We start from the raw sequence: 21,652 nt of genomic DNA, 5'->3' as shown, positions 1-21,652 counted from the left end.
ACAGTATTATTTGTTTTAATATAATTTATACAAGAAAAGTGCAGGCTGTCTAGACTAGGGCTTTATTTAGAATCTTTGCTGACCAAGCCTGCAATGTGCACAATAAACAATCAAGGGTCAGTTTTTTTTTTTTTTTTAAAGTTTGTTTATCCTGTGCAACAGCCCTGGCATTTAGTGTTTTAGCAATAATATTCATACCTATGGTATTTTATATGAAAGGCTGCCTTCTGACTATACAATCTGTCATTTTAATTTTGACAGCCGCTGCAGCTGATAAATGTCCATTGTGCGCTCAGAGCGCTCTGTAATAGCGCACAAATAGTCACTCACTATCACTCCCCATAAAAGAACCAACCCCCACACACTTACTCTCAGGCTGCTCTGTCCGCATTCACTGGAGAAACGGACCGGACCAGCCAGCAGGGCACCTATCTTTGTTTAAGGCAAAGTTATTATCTACTATGGTGAGTGAGGGCAGAGCTGTGCAGAAAAGGCCTATGGAGCAGATAGACAGACGACCCTCTATGGAAGATGCCTGTAGGCACATGCCTACTCTGCCTAATGGTAAATCCAGCCCTGCCACTACCTGTCCTCACTTATCAACAAATATACTCCATCCCACCCCATAAGATTCAACAATGACCTGCTCCTTGCATCTTCTACCATCACCTCCTCCCATGCTAGACTGCGGGATTTCTCTCATACAGCAACAACCCACCGGAACATACTTCCTCGCACTCTCAGACTCTCTCCTAATCTGCCATCTTTTAAACACCCCCTAACATTTTTGTTCAGAGAAGCCTACCACCCAACTCAGTAACAAATTAATTCCACTTACCTAATAATTTCCCTCATCTAACTGTATTTACATTATTCTTACCCTTGCAGTCCTTACCTCATGTTTCTCACCCTCCTACCCATCAAATTCCCACGGGAATAGGGCCCTAAATTTCTCACAGATTTTTTTAGCAAATTTTATTGTATTGTATCATTGTTTTAGTTATATCAGTTGTACCCATGGACAGTGCTGTGGGATATGTTGGTGCTTTACAAATAAAGTATAATAATAATATACAGACACATGCACACACACACACACATATGAAGAGAGATATAGACATAGACATGCACACTCACATATATGTAGAGAGATACAGACACACACATATAAAACACACATATGTATTGAGATACAGACACACACACTCTCACACACACATATATATGTACAGAGATTCAGGCACACACATGCACACACATATATGTATAGAGATAAAGAGACACACATGCACACACACTCTAATATTCTCACACATATATGTATAGAGATACAGACACACATATATATTTAAAGAGATACAGACACACACAAACACACACTCACATACTCTCTATCTCACACACAAACACATAAATGTAAATAGATACAGACACAGACACACACTCACACACTCTCTCACACACACATAAATGTAAATAGATACAGACACACACACATAAATGTAGAGAGATTCAGACGCACACAAACGCTCACATATACATAGACACACACACAAACATATAAATATTTCATGGCATATTAATATTTGTTTCATTTTGTGCCTCTTTAATAAATGTATCCAGTGGGGAAAATAATGATACTTATTGAAGTGAGTTATAATTTAGTGCACGTGTTCTATGATATCAAGGCTGAGAGTAGTTTGCTCGGAAGTTCACAGCTAACTTCCTAAGTCCTTCACTTACTTTTGTGTGTAATCATTGCCAGCCTCAGCAGATGTATAGTGATATATAACATATATAGTACCCACAGTGTGAGCAAACACTCGAATGTGTAAATACTGAAATATATTGGTAACAAATGATAAGGGGGGGGGTATGTGGTGCTTGTCTGACACAAATGATGCAGTTAGTGCAAGGTGCAGAAGTTACTGAGCAAACCAAACAGGGGCTTAGCACTCAACATACTACTATAGGGACACCCACCAGTTTGTTTATTTATTGCTTTTAGGTCAATTTAAAGGGATAGAAAGGTCAAAATGTATATGTGCAAGGCTGCATTTCAATTTTAAATATAAGTATTATTTTGCAATAAACTTCCATTAGCAAAAATGCTTTTAGTAAAAGTGATTACTGTTCTTATGGTGCATACTGAGTATGAAGAAGAAAAACAAGGGTAGCTCCTCTTGCTAAAAATCCCCAAATTTTATTTGAACAGGATCAGACACAGAACACCACAACGTTTCGGGGTCAGTACCCCTTAGACATGACTAAGGGGTACTGACCCCGAAATGTTGTGGTGTTCTGTGTCTGATCCTGTTCAAATAAAATTTTGGGATTTTTAGCAAGAGGAGCTACCCTTGTTTTTCTTCTTCATACTCTATTGCTGGGAGTTTGGCAGTCACTCCAAAGGAGTACCCTCTACCCTGGGGTTATAAGGTGGTGCTGGATTATCTTCATTTTACTTATGGTGCATACTCACATATGCTGTGTGGGCCCTTGCATCAGTAGTCAAGCGCAGAGAGCTGGCAGCAGTGAGTATTGTGCCTGTGAAGACTTCATTTGTGTCATACAAATTCTCTGAGAATGTGTAGTGTATGGATACTTGTGCACAGACCCTCACAGCATATGTGTGTATGGCACTAAAAAGTAATATGTTTTACTAGAAGCATAGCATAGCATTTGCTAATAGAAGTATATTTCAAAAATGTTTCTACTTAAAACTTAAATGCACCCATGCATTTTTCAATTTTGACCTTTCTATTCCTTTAATTATCTGAAAATGAAAATGTTGAGAAGCACTTTCAAGCTAAAACATTAATTCCAAAGTCAAATAAAAAATGTCCTGTGAAACATAGTTTAAAGGCACTGGGATAATGTACCCTCACAACACATATACAGGCAGACAGAGGGATAGTGTACCCTCACAACACATATACAGGCAGGCAGAGGGATAGTGTACCCTCACAACACATATACAGGCAGGCAGAGGGATATTGTACCCTCACAACACATATACAGGCAGGCAGAGGGATATTGTACCCTCACAACACATATACAGGCAGGCAGAGCGATATTGTACCCTCACAACACATATACAGGCAGGCAGAGGGATATTGTACCCTCACAACACACATACAGGCAGGCAGAGGGATATTGTACCCTCACAACACATATACAGGCAGGCAGAGGGATATTGTACCCTCAGAATACAGATACAGGCAGGCAGAGGGATATTGTGCCCTCACAACACATATACAGGCAGGCACAGGGATATTGTACCCTCACAACACATATACAGGCAGGCACAGGGATATTGTACCCTCACAACACACATACAGGCAGGCAGAGGGATATTGTACCCTCACAACACATATACAGGCAGGCAGAGGGATATTGTACCCTCAGAATACATATACAGGCAGGCAGAGGGATATTGTGCCCTCACAACACATATACAGGCAGGCACAGGGATATTGTACCCTCACAACACACATACAGGCAGGCAGAGGGATATTGTACCCTCACAACACATATACAGGCAGGCAGAGGGATATTGTGCCCTCACAACACATATACAGACAGGCAGAGGGATAGTGTACCCTCACAACACATATACAGGCAGGCAGAGGGATATTGTACCCTCACAACACATATACAGGCAGGCAGAGGGATAGTGTACCCTCACAACACACATACAGACAGGCAGAGGGATATTGTACCCTCACAACACATATACAGGCAGGCAGAGGGATAGTGTACCCTCACAACACACATACAGACAGGCAGAGGGATATTGTACCCTCACAACACATATACAGGCAGGCACAGGGATATTGTACCCTCACAACACACATACAGACAGGCAGAGGGATAGTGTACCCTCACAACACATATACAGGCAGACAGAGGGATAGTGTACCCTCACAACACATATACAGGCAGACAGAGGGATAGTGTACCCTCACAACACATATACAGGCAGGCACAGGGATATTGTACCCTCACAACACATATACAGGCAGGCAGAGGGATAGTGTACCCTCACAACACACATACAGACAGGCAGAGGGATATTGTACCCTCACAACACATATACAGGCAGGCACAGGGATATTGTACCCTCACAACACACATACAGACAGGCAGAGGGATAGTGTACCCTCACAACACATATACAGGCAGACAGAGGGATAGTGTACCCTCACAACACATATACAGGCAGACAGAGGGATAGTGTACCCTCACAACACATATACAGGCAGGCAGAGGGATATTGTACCCTCACAACACATATACAGACAGGCAGAGGGATATTGTACCCTCACAACACATATACAGGCAGGCAGAGGGATATTGTGCCCTCACAACACATATACAGGCAGGCAGAGGGATAGTGTACCCTCACAACACATATACAGGCAGGCAGAGGGATATTGTACCCTCACAACACATATACAGGCAGGCAGAGGGATAATGTACCCTCACAACACATATACAGGCAGGCAGAGGGATATTGTGCCCTCACAACACATATACAGGCAGGCAGAGGGATAGTGTACCCTCAGAATACAGATACAGGCAGGCAGAGGGATATTGTGCCCTCACAACACATATACAGGCAGGCAGAGGGATAATGTAACCTCACAACACATATACAGGCAGGCAGAGGGATAGTGTAACCTCACAACACATATACAGGCAGGCAGAGGGATAGTGTACCCTCAGAATACAGATACAGGCAGGCAGAGGGATATTGTGCCCTCACAACACATATACAGGCAGGCAGAGGGATATTGTAACCTCACAACACATATACAGGCAGGCAGAGGGATAGTGTACCCTCAGAATACAGATACAGGCAGGCAGAGGGATATTGTGCCCTCACAACACATATACAGGCAGGCAGAGGGATAGTGTAACCTCACAACACATATACAGGCAGGCAGAGGGATATTGTACCCTCACAACACATATACAGGCAGGCAGAGGGATAGTGTACCCTCACAACACACATACAGACAGGCAGAGGGATATTGTACCCTCACAACACATATACAGGCAGGCAGAGGGATAGTGTACCCTCACAACACACATACAGACAGGCAGAGGGATAATGTAACCTCACAACACATATACAGGCAGGCAGAGGGATAGTGTAACCTCACAACACATATACAGGCAGGCAGAGGGATAGTGTACCCTCAGAATACAGATACAGGCAGGCAGAGGGATATTGTGCCCTCACAACACATATACAGGCAGGCAGAGGGATAGTGTAACCTCACAACACATATACAGGCAGGCAGAGGGATAGTGTAACCTCACAACACATATACAGGCAGGCAGAGGGATAGTGTACCCTCAGAATACAGATACAGGCAGGCAGAGGGATATTGTGCCCTCACAACACATATACAGGCAGGCAGAGGGATAATGTAACCTCACAACACATATACAGGCAGGCAGAGGGATAGTGTAACCTCACAACACATATACAGGCAGGCAGAGGGATAATGTAACCTCACAACACAGATACAGGCAGGCAGAGGGATAATGTAACCTCACAACACATATACAGACAGGCAGAGGGATAGTGTAACCTCACAACACATATACAGGCAGGCAGAGGGATAATGTACCCTCACAACACATATACAGGCAGGCAGAGGGATAATGTAACCTCACAACACATATACAGACAGGCAGAGGGATAGTGTAACCTCACAACACATATACAGGCAGGCAGAGGGATAATGTACCCTCACAACACATATATAGACAGGCAGAGGGATAATGTACCCTCACAACACATATACAGGCAGGCAGAGGGATAGTGTACCCTCACAACACATATACAGGCAGGCAGAGGGATAGTGTCTTTAGACCGTTGCTTCATAACTGCTGTTTTCGGAGAGCCTGAAGGCTTGTGCAGAAACAGGGGCATCAAGCTCCATTCAGAGCTTGATAATTGTATCCCATAGTATGCAAAGCATTTGTGAGAAATATGCCCTCTCTCTCTTTTGTACATAAAGATGGGATGACATGCAATTAATTATTTAAAAAATACTTCTGATGTAAGTCTATTGCAGCTTAACATATTTCTAACATCAGCATTATTTATATATCATCATTTTATAGTTACAAAAATTAACCTCTTTTGTTTTGTGTTTTCTTTTGGAATATTTGGTTATAGAAGCTACAGAATTCCCATCAAACACATATAGATAAATATACAAAGGATGTGTAGCCGACATAAACACATGGTGACTTATCACTTGGGAAAAGATTGCAGATTAGACTTAAAATTACACTAGAAATGACTCAACACAGGAAAAAAGCCAGACAAGATGTTCAATTGTTAATTCATTTTTTTGCCAGTTGTAATTTTATATCCTGTACCCCTGGGCATCTGCAGACCAGTGACAGGAACATTAATGTGCAAGAGTTTGGCGTTTGCCAGTTGTCTTGGGATAGACAGAAATGTATAACATTAGTGAATAACTAACTACTGATGATGCTTTCTGTACTGGGATTACAAATTGCATTGTAATTTGGTGTCTCTGCACCAGATATAGATGAGCCCTTTGTGATATTGATGGGATCACAATCATCCATTTTTATTGTTGATTGGCTGAAGTGTTTCTTTTGTTTTTGTTTAGTTAATTTTTGGTTAGGAGAAAAAGGGACTCATTACTTAAAGGGGCACAGTACTGCAAATATTAGTTTCCAATTACTTGTTATACCAGCTGCAAAGTTTAAACTGTATAGCAAATTGTTTCCTATGGTTTAGTTTTGCACATGAAAGAGCTATTTCTGCTTATTAAAACTGCAATCCAATAAAATGGGCTGTGCTTACAGGAAGAGCATAACTCATTATCTTATCAGTCTAAACATTTACACATAGTCCTCCTTATCTTATTTCTTGTGTTTACTAAAAGACCAATGGAAAATAATTATTTTAGTACCTCTGTGCCACAGGCAGCTTTTTTCATCTAAACTTTCTTGTCTACGCTGCTTTTCTATAAACAGTACTTAAAGGGACAGTCAAGTCCAAAAAAAACTTTCATGATTCAAATAGGGCATGTAATTTTAAACAACTTTCCAATTTACTTTTATCACCAATTTTGCTTTGTTCTCTTGGTATTCTTAGTTGAAAGCTAAACCTAGGAGATTCATATTCTAATTTCTTAGACCTTGAAGGCCGCCTCTAAAAAAGGGGCAGTCTGCTGAGGCTTAGATACAAGGTAATTACAGAGGTAAAACGTGTATTATTATAACTGTGTTGGTTATGCAAAACTGGGGAATTGGTAATTAAGGCGTTATCTATCTTTTAAAACAACAAAAATTCTGATGGTGACTGTCCCTTTAAGTACTGGGAATACAATACACAAAATCTGCTATTTAAAATGACAAAATAAAGGTAAAGGAACTGGCCTTGAGTGGAAACTGCTACTGATCCCATCAGCAGCACTAATGCCACAACCAAGTGGTACTTCTAAAACCCTAATTTTCAAAGCTGTCCTTAGACCTCCCTAACAGGCCAGATTTTCAGGATTACCTTGGGTGAGAGCAGGTAAAATAACTGTGTTTATTAATCATCTGATTTATTTCACCTGTGGTCTAGTTCAGATATCCTCAAAAAATCTGGCCTGTAAGGGAGCTCTGAGGACAGGTTTGAGAACCAGTGGTTTAGAGCATGTAATGTTTCCACTGTTATGGCTCTTTAAATAAAAAAAAACATACACAAGTATCTCTATGGTTTGGAGCACAAAACGTCACCTATTAGCACCACTGCTCACTATTAAAAGAGATTGACCAACAAACCAAAATGCTTTATCCTTCTATTAGCAAACCTTCATTCTCTTGGTATCTTTTGTTGAAGGAAAATCAATGCACTACTGGGAGCTAGTTGAACACATCAGGTGAGCCAATGACAAGAAGCATATATGGTGCAGCCACCAATCAGCAACTAGATCCCAGTAGTGTATTGCTGCTCCTGAGACTATATAGGTATGTTTTTCAACAAAGTATACCAAGAGAATGAAGCACATTAGATAATAGAAGTAAATTTGGTTGTTTAGAGTGGTATTCTTTATCTAAATAATTAAATATTTTTTTTGAGGGGGTTTAAATTCCTTTTTAACCATTTGTGACCACTGGAATAACATAGTGACAATACTGGCTCAAAGATCCATCATCGTTATCTACCGAAAACAAGCGCAAGATTGTGTTTAACCCCTGACCAGAGCAGTTAAGCACATAGTTAGAGGATTATTAAACACAGCAGCACAAAAGCATATAGTTTAAATTTCAAATGAGTAGTAGATTTTGTTCTGACCAATTTCAAAGTTAATTCAATTTTACTTCCCACTACATCATGTGACAACCTTCAGCCAATCACAAAATGCATATACATATATCCTGTGAATCTTGCACATGCTCAGTGGGAGCCTCAGAAACTGTGCATATAAAGATATTGTGCACTTTTAGATAATGAAAGTTTATAGGAAAGTTGTTTAAAAGTGTGTGCTCTATCTGAATCATGAAATTGTAATTTAGACTTTAGTGGTCATTTAAAATTTGTTCCAAAGAGCAACGGACTTCCTGAGCTGAACGTGGCTGGTAAGACAATCAGGAGTGGAAAGTGGTCATAGTTACAGTCCGTGGTCGCACAGTGGAGCTGCATAATCAGCAAATGCATAATAAAAAGACAATGCAATAACACGTTGAAGGTTAAGCAAGCAAAGTTCCCATTACTTTATTACCTTGTATCATGTGACAGCAGCCTGCCAGTCACACTTATAAATGTACTAGACGTTAAGCCTGCCCAGAGGGTAGTCTAAAAACCACAACCCCCTAAGCTAGTTACAAAAAAATAAATAAATAAACAAAGGTATCCAGAATAAAAAATGTAAACCTAGACTAATACCCCTATGAAAATAAAAAATCCCCCAAAAACACAAACACCCCCTAATCTAATACTTAACTACCAATAGCCCTTTAAAGGGCCTTTTGTAGGGCATTGCCTTAAGATAAACAGCTCTTTTACCTCTAAAAAATACTAAATCCCCCCTAACAGTAAAACCCCCCACACCCCAAGGTTAGTTTTTTTTTTATTAATACTTATTGCGGGCGGTTAGGTGTTTTTTTTTAAACACATATTGCAGGCAGTTAGGGGTTTTTTTTTGTAATGCTCCGTTTGCCTTCGCTGCATCCCGGTGGATTCCGAAAATGACAGGGTGGTGAAAGAATCAATTCTTTCACCAACCTGCCATTTTCGGAATCCCCCTGGATGCAGCTTTGCTGCATCCAGGTGAATTCTTTTGGCTGTGCGCACAGCCAACATTATTTTGGCTGCCTCGCGCTGCCAACATTCCTTTGAGGATGCATGCGCAACTGGCGACACCGACGGATGCGTTACAAACGCGATTATAGTATAGATATGCTGTGAACTCCTGCACATGCTCAGTAGCATACAGTGGCGTCACTAGGGGGGTGCGGGTCGCACCTGGGTGACAACCTCCAGGGGGTGACGCCAAAAAAAAATTTTAATTTAAATTTTAAAATGTTGAGATGCATAGCTTATTTTATTAGAGGGGCAATGCATTTGTGAACATTAGTGGGACTGGGGAAGTTGTAGACACACAATTTTTTTGCCCCTTGAGCCAGTGCTGCAATTTCAACAAATAGTTTTCCCAGCTGCTTTTGCTTGTTTGTACTTTGCTCCTCCCCTGCCCAATTTCACTATGAATGTTGTGGGCGTGCCGTGGGGCTTGCAAAGTTGCGCTGCTAGCCTAAACCTGCCTGCCTATCTGTGCTCACTGCTCAGTGACATGCGGCCCAGGGCTGTGCACTGACAGACTTGGAACAGAGTCAGAGAGCAGAATTTTCATAGTTTGTGCGCCTAAACCTTTTCTTCAGTGATTTATTTTAGAGTGCTCTGTTTATCTTTCATTTGATGCTCTGCTGAGCCAGGGAGCAGATCTAGGCATGAGCTTTATAATTAATGCAGTGCAGTTTACATATTTTGTATGTGTGTGTCTGAGTTTTTGTGTGTCTCAGTGTTTTTGTGTGTGTGTTTGAGTGTGTTTCCGAGTGTTTGTGTGTGCATCTGAGTATGTATTTAAGTGTGTCTGAGTGTTTGTATGTGTGTGTGCCTGTGTTTTTGTGTGTGTCTACTTTCTGGGGGGTGGGGTGACACCATAACTTACCGCACCGAGTGACACCAACCCTAGTGACGATAATGGCAGGTTTGTTTTATTAATTGCATGCTCAGTCTAAATCATGAAAATGTAATTTTGACTTTAGTGTCCCCTGAAAATGTATTTATCCACTTTGCGTTAAACAGTAGTGCAGCAATACATTCCCTACATTTAGTGTCTGTTTAATTAAATATGTAATAGAAGATTTGTTAGTTATATGCCCCTTTAAGGCAGTGCAAAACCTCTCATCCTGCATTCATTAGACTAATTTCTCAGTATGAACAATGCATCTCTCTTTTATTACTAGTGAGCTATAGGGATTGTACCTAATTGAAGATATTGGAGTGATTCCAAGATTATAGTGATTCAAAAAAGAGTTATGTAGAATATTCACAATATTGCTTATATTAAGAGGCCCAAAAACAATTACACAAAAGTCTATAAAATGAAAAACATCTGCATGATTTCATCATGACGTCAATAATTACAACGTCAAACTAAAGCTGGATTTGGCATATTTTTTCTTTGCATGTGTGTGTTTGGGGAGATTTGTTTATCTGTCTGTGTGGCATGGGTGTTTGTGTGTATGTGTATATGTATGAGGGAGGTGTGTGTGTGTATATATATATATATATATATATATATATATATATATACATACAACCAGAAAATACAGGATATTTGTATACAGTATTAAAAAAAAATGAAACAATCTAAAAACAAACAGCTTCTATAGGCTGATGTGGCAAGTATTTAGTGTGACCTCCCCTTACACTTGAATGATAGCAGGAACCTTATTCTCGTAAACCTAAATGGAATGGAACCTTAATTAATGTCATTGCTAACACCTGTATTAGTCCTACTATTTCATGTCAAAATGACTGCTGTGAAATTATTACACCAGGTTTGTGCAAGACATGCTTGAGCATTACACATGGGGTATGAGTTTAATTAGTTGGAAGCTTGCTAATAAGACCAACTTTTAATCACATAATTCCGTAAAAAAAAAATAATAATAATAAACTATATATATAAAATCCCATCAAAAAAAGGCACTCGCTGGGCTTCATAAAATATAACATTTATTTCAGTTCATCAATAAAAAGACATAACGTTTCGGTGTGCAGTTACACCTTTGTTAAATGTCAGAATTAGTTCCAAAAAACTGACCCCCAAAAAAACACATGTATGTGTTTTTTTGAGGTCCGTTTTTTGGAACTCATTCTGAAATAAATGTTATATTTTATGAAGACCAGCGAGTGCCTTTTTTTTATGGGATTTTGGATTTGCTTGTAAAGTGCACCCTGGCAGCTGAAAGACATTGTAAGACTGTGCTTATCCTTCTTTGGGGATTTGTTTATATATATATATATATATATATATATATATATATAAAAACACAGAAATGGACTGCCCTTTCAAACCAGACTGGTTACATATATAAATACTGGTATTGCAAAGTCAACATTCAGAGTTTCATTCACATAAGTGGCACCATTCGGACACAATAAAATTTATAATGTAATATTCTAAATATAAACATTGCAATAACCTTCTTCTGATAGTAAATTAGTGTTAGATATAGGATGTGTATAAAGTATGTTATAGACAACAGATAGAACTTTTTTTACTTGACCCTGGAAGCTATAATATATAATGGCAACTTAACAAATATTTTTTATTGAAATAAATGATTACTCCAGATTTATTTATGTTGCTTTAAAAAATAGCGTTATAATAGACATTTTGCCCAAACTGTAACATTTCAAAATAAAAATAACTTTTACAGCAACAATGTACATAAAGTTTGTTATGAAATATAACTCATATATAATAAGCCTTGAAAGAGGATATATACTATATATCACTACATACACACATATACATGCACACTGCACTACACACACACAATAAACACACACACTCACCATATGCACACACACTCACCATATACACACACACTCACCATATGCACACACACTCACCATATGCACACACACTCACCATATACACACACACTCACCATATACACACACAATAAACACACACACTCACCATATATACACACACTCACCTTATGCACACACACTCACCATATACACACACACTCACCATATACACACACACAATAAACACACACACTCAATATGCACACACACTCACCATATACACACAATAAACACACACACTCACCATATACACACACACTCACCATATACACACACACAATAAACACACACACTCACCATATGCACACACACTCACTTGAACAGTAACATTTATTTTGATAATGCCATGGGGAAAAAAGTCACCCTGACCAAAAAATAATATGATCAAAAAAGGCCTAAATCATGGGGGAGGGGGGCAGCAGAACTTTGACTGCACAATACCTAAATATGCCACTTATATATATATATATACACTACACATTAAATTTAGTAGGACATCCTTTTTTAAATTAATCTAATCAGTTAGATTCTACATTCTCTTACACAAATACAAATGTGCACACACTGAATTTTTGCTAAACATTTTGATCTAAACTATTATCAAACAATAATCTGGCAATAGTGCAATAGGGTGTGTCAACCAAATGTTTAATATCTTGTTTCAAATCAGGGAAGGTCTATAGACTTTTGCAAAGAATCTGGTTAAGATCTAGACAGATTGTATGACTAATGTCCTGGCTTTGAACCATGAGTAATTGGCAATTGCAGGAAGGCTTATATAGAAACAGAGTCTTTCCTAGCCATTCTATAGGGAGTCCAGATAATCCTAATAGTGGGAAAGTTACGGTTTTGAGTTAGTGGCCAGTTAGTTGGAAATATGGGACTTGCAGCTAAAGAAATTAATTATTTTTTAATTGAATTTGTATAAAATGTCCTGTTTTTAACCCATTTATTGACAGAGATGGCAGTCATCCAGTGCTACAAAATGCTCTGACTTAATTGTTTGCAAATAGAACTAATAAGCTTTGCCATCTGCAGTTTATATTACTAATTAAGCACAAAAAGAACGACTTCCACCTTCCTTCCGTGATTTCCTTACTTCTAGCTGAAAGAAATCTGAGTAATTTATTATTGGATAATACGGCTGAGACTAGCAGAAATTCCACTAATAGTCATCCATTCAGACCATGTGTATCCAACCTTGTAAAATTAGGGGAACCCTGAGATGTACTTTACTTTCAGAGCAAGAGAACAATTATCCTGTTACTAATAACAAAAATGTACTTCTACATACACAAACCTAAATGAGCAATGTTTTATCCCAATTCATGACATTTATTATGTTTGCAAAAGTGCTAGAAATGTTCGAGCTATATGTTATGCTACAATCAGAATCATATTCAGTGCATCCTTTTGAAGTGTTAATAAATAAGTTGTTAGTTTTAGTCAATATAGCAAGCACTCCCCCAAGTGTAGCTGTTAGCTGCGTGGGTGAGACACAAGTGGGTAATCTGTGTGCTGCCAACTAGGAGAGGTAGAGGAATAGCATGAAATTATACTGTGATACTTACTGTAATGCCATATGATACATATAATCTCCTAAATATCTCTGGTGCAGATGAAAATATACTTGTTAATGTTTTTGGTGGATACTCAATAAAAGCGACTAAATATTTTCTTGGATTTGCAAAATAAACTGTGAACAAAGTTCAGTACACATTTATAATAATTCCATTTAAAGGAACAGTCTAATCCAGAATTGTTATTGTTTAAAAAGGTAGACAATTCCTTTATTACCCATTCCCCAGTTTTGCACAACCAACACAGTTATATTAATACACTTTTTACCTCTGTGCCTTGTATCTAAGCCTCTGCAGACTGCCCCCTTATTTCAGTTACTTTGACAGACTTGCATTTTAGCCAATCAGGGCCCTCTCATAAGTAACTCAACGTGTGTGAGCATAATATTATCTATATTGCACACATGAACTAACACCCTCTAGCTGTGGAAAACTGCCAAATGCATTGAGATAAGAGGCGGTCTTCAAGGGCTAAGATATTAGTATATGAGCCTTCCTAGGTTTAGCTTTCAACTAAGAATATAAAGAGAACAAATAAAATTTGATGATAAAAGTGAAATGGAAAGTTGTTTAAAATTGCTTGCCCTATCTGAATAATGAAAGTTTAATTTTGACTAGACTGTCCCTTTAAGGGACATTAAAGCAAAAATTAAATGTTCGTGATGCAGACAGAAAATGCAGTTTTAAACAACTTTACAATTTATTTGTATTTTCAGTTCTGATTTGTTCTTTGGTATCCATTGTTGAGTAGTGAACCTAGAAACGGCTCATAGGAGCTCAGGAAAGTGCACGTATCCTGAGCACTCTATAACACCAGTGCTTGCAACAGTGTCTGCTAATTACATTTATAAATTGTCATTACTGTTGAGCATTTATCTTGTCTATTTGTACAGCTGCCAGGATAATTGTGTTCTTTTCTTTTGTATCAGGGGCATAATATAATATAATCATCTATTAATGCCTGCTGGGAGAAGACTTCATAGTGAGCCTTCATCTGCTCTTTGTCTATAATAGAAAGTAATGAGTGAATCCTATGCATCTCACGCTTTACTCCCCATGTAGAGGGGTCTTACAGTAGCCCCTTAGGCAATTCTATGCAAATGTGCTCTCCCCTCTCACTGAACTGTCTGTAGTTGGTAAATGCGATCAGATCCATATGTCCCACAACTTTCCAGGAAATCTTTGATGGGTGAATAATTTATGCACAAACTTCCTAAAGCACAGGCAAATGTACGGGGTAGGGAGGGAGGATATAATGAGACTTTTAAGCTATAGATCAATGCAGATCCTTCAATGAGAAATACAGATCAATGCAAATAAATTAGTAAAATACACAAAGATTCAAGAATCAAACATCTTCAGCTGTGTATGAAACTCCCAATCAGCACTAAATATCTGTAGAGAAAGACAGACACACACACACTTTAAGGGGTCGATTTATCAAGGGCTTTGCACCCTTACGACTGCAGGTTCTCACAAGAGTCCGTATTTTTGACGCAGTGGTCATCAGACTGCTGCTTCCCTAACCTCTTCACCACCTCTTAGGTGGCGAATTTAAATCTCCCCGGTCTCGTCCAACTCTTGAGATTGACAGCTCCTGCCCACGCGTGATTGGATGTGTGTGGGCAGGGGCTGGCATTGCGCAAGAGCGCAAAAATGCGTTCTTGTGCAATGCTGAATTCCGGTAGTGGAATTCAGTCTGCCAGAGGCGAGCTGCGGCAGTCAGGGGTGCATATGTCCGCCCCTGTTCGCTGTAGCTTGATAAATCGACCTCTATATCTTCAAAGTGCTCTGCATAGGGTCTTCATGCAAACATTAACATTTTAGGATAATTTGCAGGATTTTGCTTAGCAATAACCGTCCGGGATCCTATAAAAGACATTTGTCTATACTTCTTTTTTTACATTGTTGTCAGCTTGGGTCAGATGTTAACAAGCTCTTACTTTGATCTATGCAGTCACTTTGTAGCATGTAGCTGGGTCAGGACTGTAGCATAGTTGAAGGAAAAGTAAAGTGTGAATTAATATTTTATATTTCAGACAGATTATGCAAGTTTAAATAACTTTCCAATTTTCTTCTGTTCTTTTGGTATCCTTTATTGAAGATTAGGTGAAGGAGCAGAAATACGCTACTGGGATCTAGCTGAAAACATCTTAAGAGCCAATGACAAGTGGTATGAATGTACAGCCACCAATCAGCAGCTAGCTCCCAGTAGTGCATTGTTGCTTCTGAGTCTACCCAGGTATGCTTTTCAACAAAGGAAACCAAAAGAATAGAGTAAATCTGATAATAAAAGTAAACTAGAAAGTTGTTTAAAACTGCATCCTCTGCCTGACTCATTTAAAGTTTTAAACAACATTGCCATTTACTTTGATCTAATTTGCTTCATTCTTTAGATATCCTTTGTTTAAGAAATAGCAATGCCCATGAGTGAACCAATCACACAAGGCATCTATGTGCAGCCACCAATCAGCAGCTACTGAGCCTATATAGTTATGCTTTTCAACAACAAAGGATATCAAGAGAATAAAGCAAATTATCTAATAGAAGTAAATCGGAAAGTTGTTTAAAACGGCATGTTCTTTCTAAGTCATGATAGAAAAAATATGGGTTTTGTGTCCCTTTAATTGTGACTTTACTATCCCTTTAAGTCAGTAGTGTGCACTGCAGCCAGTAGGAGTTGGACAAGTAGCAGTTTTTTTTATAGAATTTCCATTGCCTGCTTACTCATGTGGGAGAAGTTTGCAACTTTTGCCGATATTTGGGGGATAGTTCAGACCTTAAACATTAATATTTTGAGATCTGAAGGAGAAAATGTGTTATTTGATTTTTTTTGTCTTAATACTTTTTTATTTTCACTTATGCGTATTTGATTATTTATCTTTTTAATTTTCTAGACACAGGTACACACACTCGCAGGCACAGAAGCACACACAGACACATACATAAAACAACACACACACTCACAGACATACAAGCATACTCACAGATGCACAAGAACACACACAGACACACACACTCACAGACACAGAAGCACACACAGACACATACATTAAACAACACACACACTCATAGGCACAGAAGCACACACAGACACATACATAAAACAACACACACACTCACAGACATACAAGCATACTCACAGATGCACAAGAACACACACAGATACACACTCACAGACACAGAACTACACACTCACAGACACAATTACACACTCAGACATACAAGCATACACATACACCCACAGACACACACATACTCACAGAAGTACACACTCACAGACACACACATACTCACAGAAGTACACACACAGACACAGAAGTACACATTCAGACACAATTACACACTCACAGACATACAAGCATACACATACACCCACAGACACACACATACTCACAGAAGTACACACAACGACACTCACAGACACAGAAGTACACACTCACAGACACAATTACACACTCACAGACATACAAGCATACATATACACCCACAGACACACACATACTCACAGACACAGAAGTACACACTCAGACATACAAGCATACACATATACCCAGAGAGACACACATTTACAGACACAGAAGTACACACTCACAGACACAGAAGCACACACAGACATACAAGCAGACACACAAACCCAAGCACACACTCACAGACACACACAGTCACATACATAAAGCAACACACACACTTACAGAAGTACACACTAACAGACATACAAGCATACTCACAGACACACAAGAACACTCACACACACTTAAAATACCACACACACTCACAGACACAGAAGGACACACTCACAGACATACAGGCATACACATACACTCACAGACACACAAGCACACACACTTACAGACACACAGAGTCACATACTTAAAAATAACACACACATTCACAGACACAGGACACACTCACAGAAACACAAGCACACACACTTACAGACACACACATACTCACAGACACACAAGCACACACACTCACAGACACAGAAGGACACACTCACAGACATACAGACATGCGTATTTGATTATTTATCTTTTTAATTTTCTAGACACAGGTACACACACTCGCAGGCACAGAAGCACACACAGACACATACATAAAACAACACACACACTCACAGACATACAAGCATACTCACAGATGCACAAGAACACACACAGACACACACACTCACAGACACAGAAGCACACACAGACACATACATTAAACAACACACACACTCATAGTCACAGAAGCACACACAGACACATACATAAAACAACACACACACTCACAGACATACAAGCATACTCACAGATGCACAAGAACACACACAGATACACACTCACAGACACAGAACTACACACTCACAGACACAATTACACACTCAGACATACAAGCATACACATACACCCACAGACACACACATACTCACAGAAGTACACACTCACAGACACACACATACTCACAGAAGTACACACACAGACACAGAAGTACACATTCACAGACACAATTACACACTCACAGACATACAAGCATACACATACACCCACAGACACACACATACTCACAGAAGTACACACAACGACACTCACAGACACAGAAGTACACACTCACAGACACAATTACACACTCACAGACATACAAGCATACATATACACCCACAGACACACACATACTCACAGACACAGAAGTACACACTCAGACATACAAGCATACACATATACCCAGAGAGACACACATTTACAGACACAGAAGTACACACTCACAGACACAGAAGCACACACAGACATACAAGCAGACACACAAACCCAAGCACACACTCACAGACACACACAGTCACATACATAAAGCAACACACACACTTACAGAAGTACACACTAACAGACATACAAGCATACTCACAGACACACAAGAACACTCACACACACTTAAAATACCACACACACTCACAGACACAGAAGGACACACTCACAGACATACAGGCATACACATACACTCACAGACACACAAGCACACACACTTACAGACACACAGAGTCACATACTTAAAAATAACACACACGTTCACAGACACAGGACACACTCACAGACACACAAGCACACACACTTACAGACACACACATACTCACAGACACACAAGCACACACACTCACAGACACAGAAGGACACACTCACAGACATACAGACACACACATACTCACAGACACACAAGCACACACACTTACAGACACACAAGCACGCACACACACTCACAGACACACACATACTCACAGACACACAAGCACACACACTTACAGACACACACAGTCACTTAAAAATAACACACACACTTATACTTTATGTCCCACGTCTCTTTCGTTGAGCAATTTCTTTATAGAAAATAACTATTATTAAAACAAAATTATTCAATGGTTTCCTACTAGGGCACTCTTCTGTAATATATAGTGATCTGGGAAATAAGGAGGTAATGATGCTAAAATAGGTACATACATTTTAGTTAAAACATTTACATAGTTAAATTATTCATCATACTAACCTAATACAATCACTAAAGTTTAACCTCTTAACTACGAACGAGAACAGCAGCACTTATAATAACAAGGTGCTTCTTTGGCACCCAAATGGTCAAAAAGAAATTCAGCTGCATATTGTGATATTTAGCAATAAATAGAGCCAGGGTATCTGATAATGGCTTTAAATGTTGCACAAAACAATCAGTAAGTGACCTAAGCTGATAATCATATCCAGACTAGTATAGCAGTGAACTATAACTGCTTCCAACACAAAATCTGATGCAGATCAATCAGCTTAGTCTACAAAATATAGCACTGTTTCACATGTAATCTAAAGCGTGTCAGTGTCTATCTATCTATCTATCTATCGATCTATCTATATATCTATCTATCTATCTCTCCACCTATCTATCTATCTATTTATCTCCCCACCTATCTATCTATCTATCTATCTATCTATCTATCCATCTATCTCCCTATCTATCTATCTATCTATCTATCTATCTTTCTCCCTATCTATCTATATATATATATATATATATCTATCTATCATCTATCTATCTCTCTCCTTATCTATCTATCTATCTATCTATCTATCTCCCCACCTATCTATCTATCTATCTATCTTTCTCCCTATCTCTCTATCATCTATCTATCTATCATCTATCTATCTATCATCTATCTATCTATCATCTATCTATCTATCATCTATCTATCTTTCTCCCTATCTATCTATCTATCTATCTATCTATCTCCCCACCTATCTATCTATCTATCTATCTATCTATCTATCTATCTATCTTTCTCCCTATCTCTCTATCATCTATCTATTTATCTATCTATCTATATATCTATCTGTCTATCATCTATCTATCTATCTATCTATCTATCTATCTATATGTCTATCAATCAATCAATCAATCAATCAATCAATCTATCAATCAATCAATCAATCAATCAATCAAGGTTAATGTAATGAAATGTTGGTCTGTTTATATTTTCTTGCAATTTGTTAGCTTCTGCACAGCACTATCTGCAACTCATTTTATTTAACCCATTGGTTGGGATAGAGGGCAGCAGTATATTGCTGTGCAATGAGTAACTTCCCTGCTTTATCAGTACCACAACATCAGTATCACAATCAGGGCCGCCATCAGGGGGTGACAGGGGTGACTCCTGTCAGGGGCCCAGTGGGCCAGGGGGGCCCCATGAGGCAAGAACTAAAAAAAAAAAAAAAAAAAAAAAAAATTTTTTTTTTTTTTTTTAAATTTGGCAGCCACCAGTGGGTACTACAGCAGAGTGCTAATTGAGCATGGGAATGTTATTACAAGGAGTAAAGTATTAACATTTGAGAGGATTTCTGAGTGTGCACTAAACCACTATGCACAGTGTGAGACAGACTTGGCACTTTGTTTGTACAGTGTGTGCCTGAGTCAGACGGCAGATCACTTTCATTTGCAGAGGAGGTAGGACTTACTTAGCAAATGTTTTTTATTTCTTTGTGCAATTTCGGATTGTAACTTTAGTTTGGTAGTAGTTGTATGGTGGGACCAGGGGTCCATAAAAACACATTTTTTAGCAGCAATGTATGTATGATTATTTGACAATGCTGTAGAAATTCTATATTTAAAACCAAGCAGAAATGTTTCCTCCTCAATACGCAAATGGTAGGTGCCTTATGAAAGGACTTTCCAGATGCAAGGAGGCATTTTATCTAAGATTTTTACATCTGCATAAAATGTTATACTCTCAGACTAAGATTGCTCAGTGTTTGAAATGAGACAGTTTACACTACAGCTGACTTAGTTTTGAAATACATACCAACAAGCCTAAATCCTGCATTTAATAAGATCTTATGGTATGAGTACCACAGCTTATGGTCCCACCAAGACCATATAGAGTACAGCATTTTCAAAATCCATAAGTACACCTAACAGATGGGAATATTTGCACACTATATTTGAAGTGGTGCTCTTGGTTGGGGAAAAAACAAACAAACATATGTAAACCTTTTAAAAGTACTTTTCTTCATCTAGCCATCTACCCAGATCATTAATGTACAATTTTGAATTCACAGAATTATTTTTGTCTGCACATTTACAAATATGATTCTTTTAAAAGTGATCTCTTAATTTCTGCATTTTTTTATCATGCATGTTACAACGTTGATTTAGGGGATGCAAGGTGCATAAATGTTTCCTCCTGTGAGTGTTTCTGTGGGTGTCTGTGTTTATGTCTTTGTGCTTTGGTTTGTGTCTCTATGAGTGTGTATGTATTTTTTTTCTATGGGTGTCTCTGTGAGGGTGTGTGTATGTTTGTCTTTGTGTATTTTCTATGGATGCCTCTGTGAGGGTGGGTGTGTATGTCTGTGTTTTCTGTGGATGTCTCTGTGTGGGTGTGTGTATGTATGTCTGTGTTTTCTGT

At 38.8% G+C, this 21,652-nt stretch overlaps 1 protein-coding gene across 2 annotated transcripts in view; it reads left to right on the top strand.

Moving 5' to 3' along the window:
* Nucleotides 1-21,652, top strand: part of CHST3 (carbohydrate sulfotransferase 3) — a 161,029-nt gene that overhangs the window by 129,540 nt on the left and 9,837 nt on the right. The gene's annotated exons all lie outside the window — the stretch shown is intronic.

This window comes from Bombina bombina, chromosome 9 (genome assembly GCF_027579735.1).
Source record: "Bombina bombina isolate aBomBom1 chromosome 9, aBomBom1.pri, whole genome shotgun sequence".
NCBI classification, from domain to species: Eukaryota; Metazoa; Chordata; class Amphibia; order Anura; family Bombinatoridae; genus Bombina; species Bombina bombina.
This window is presented reverse-complemented; position numbering and strand designations above follow the sequence as displayed.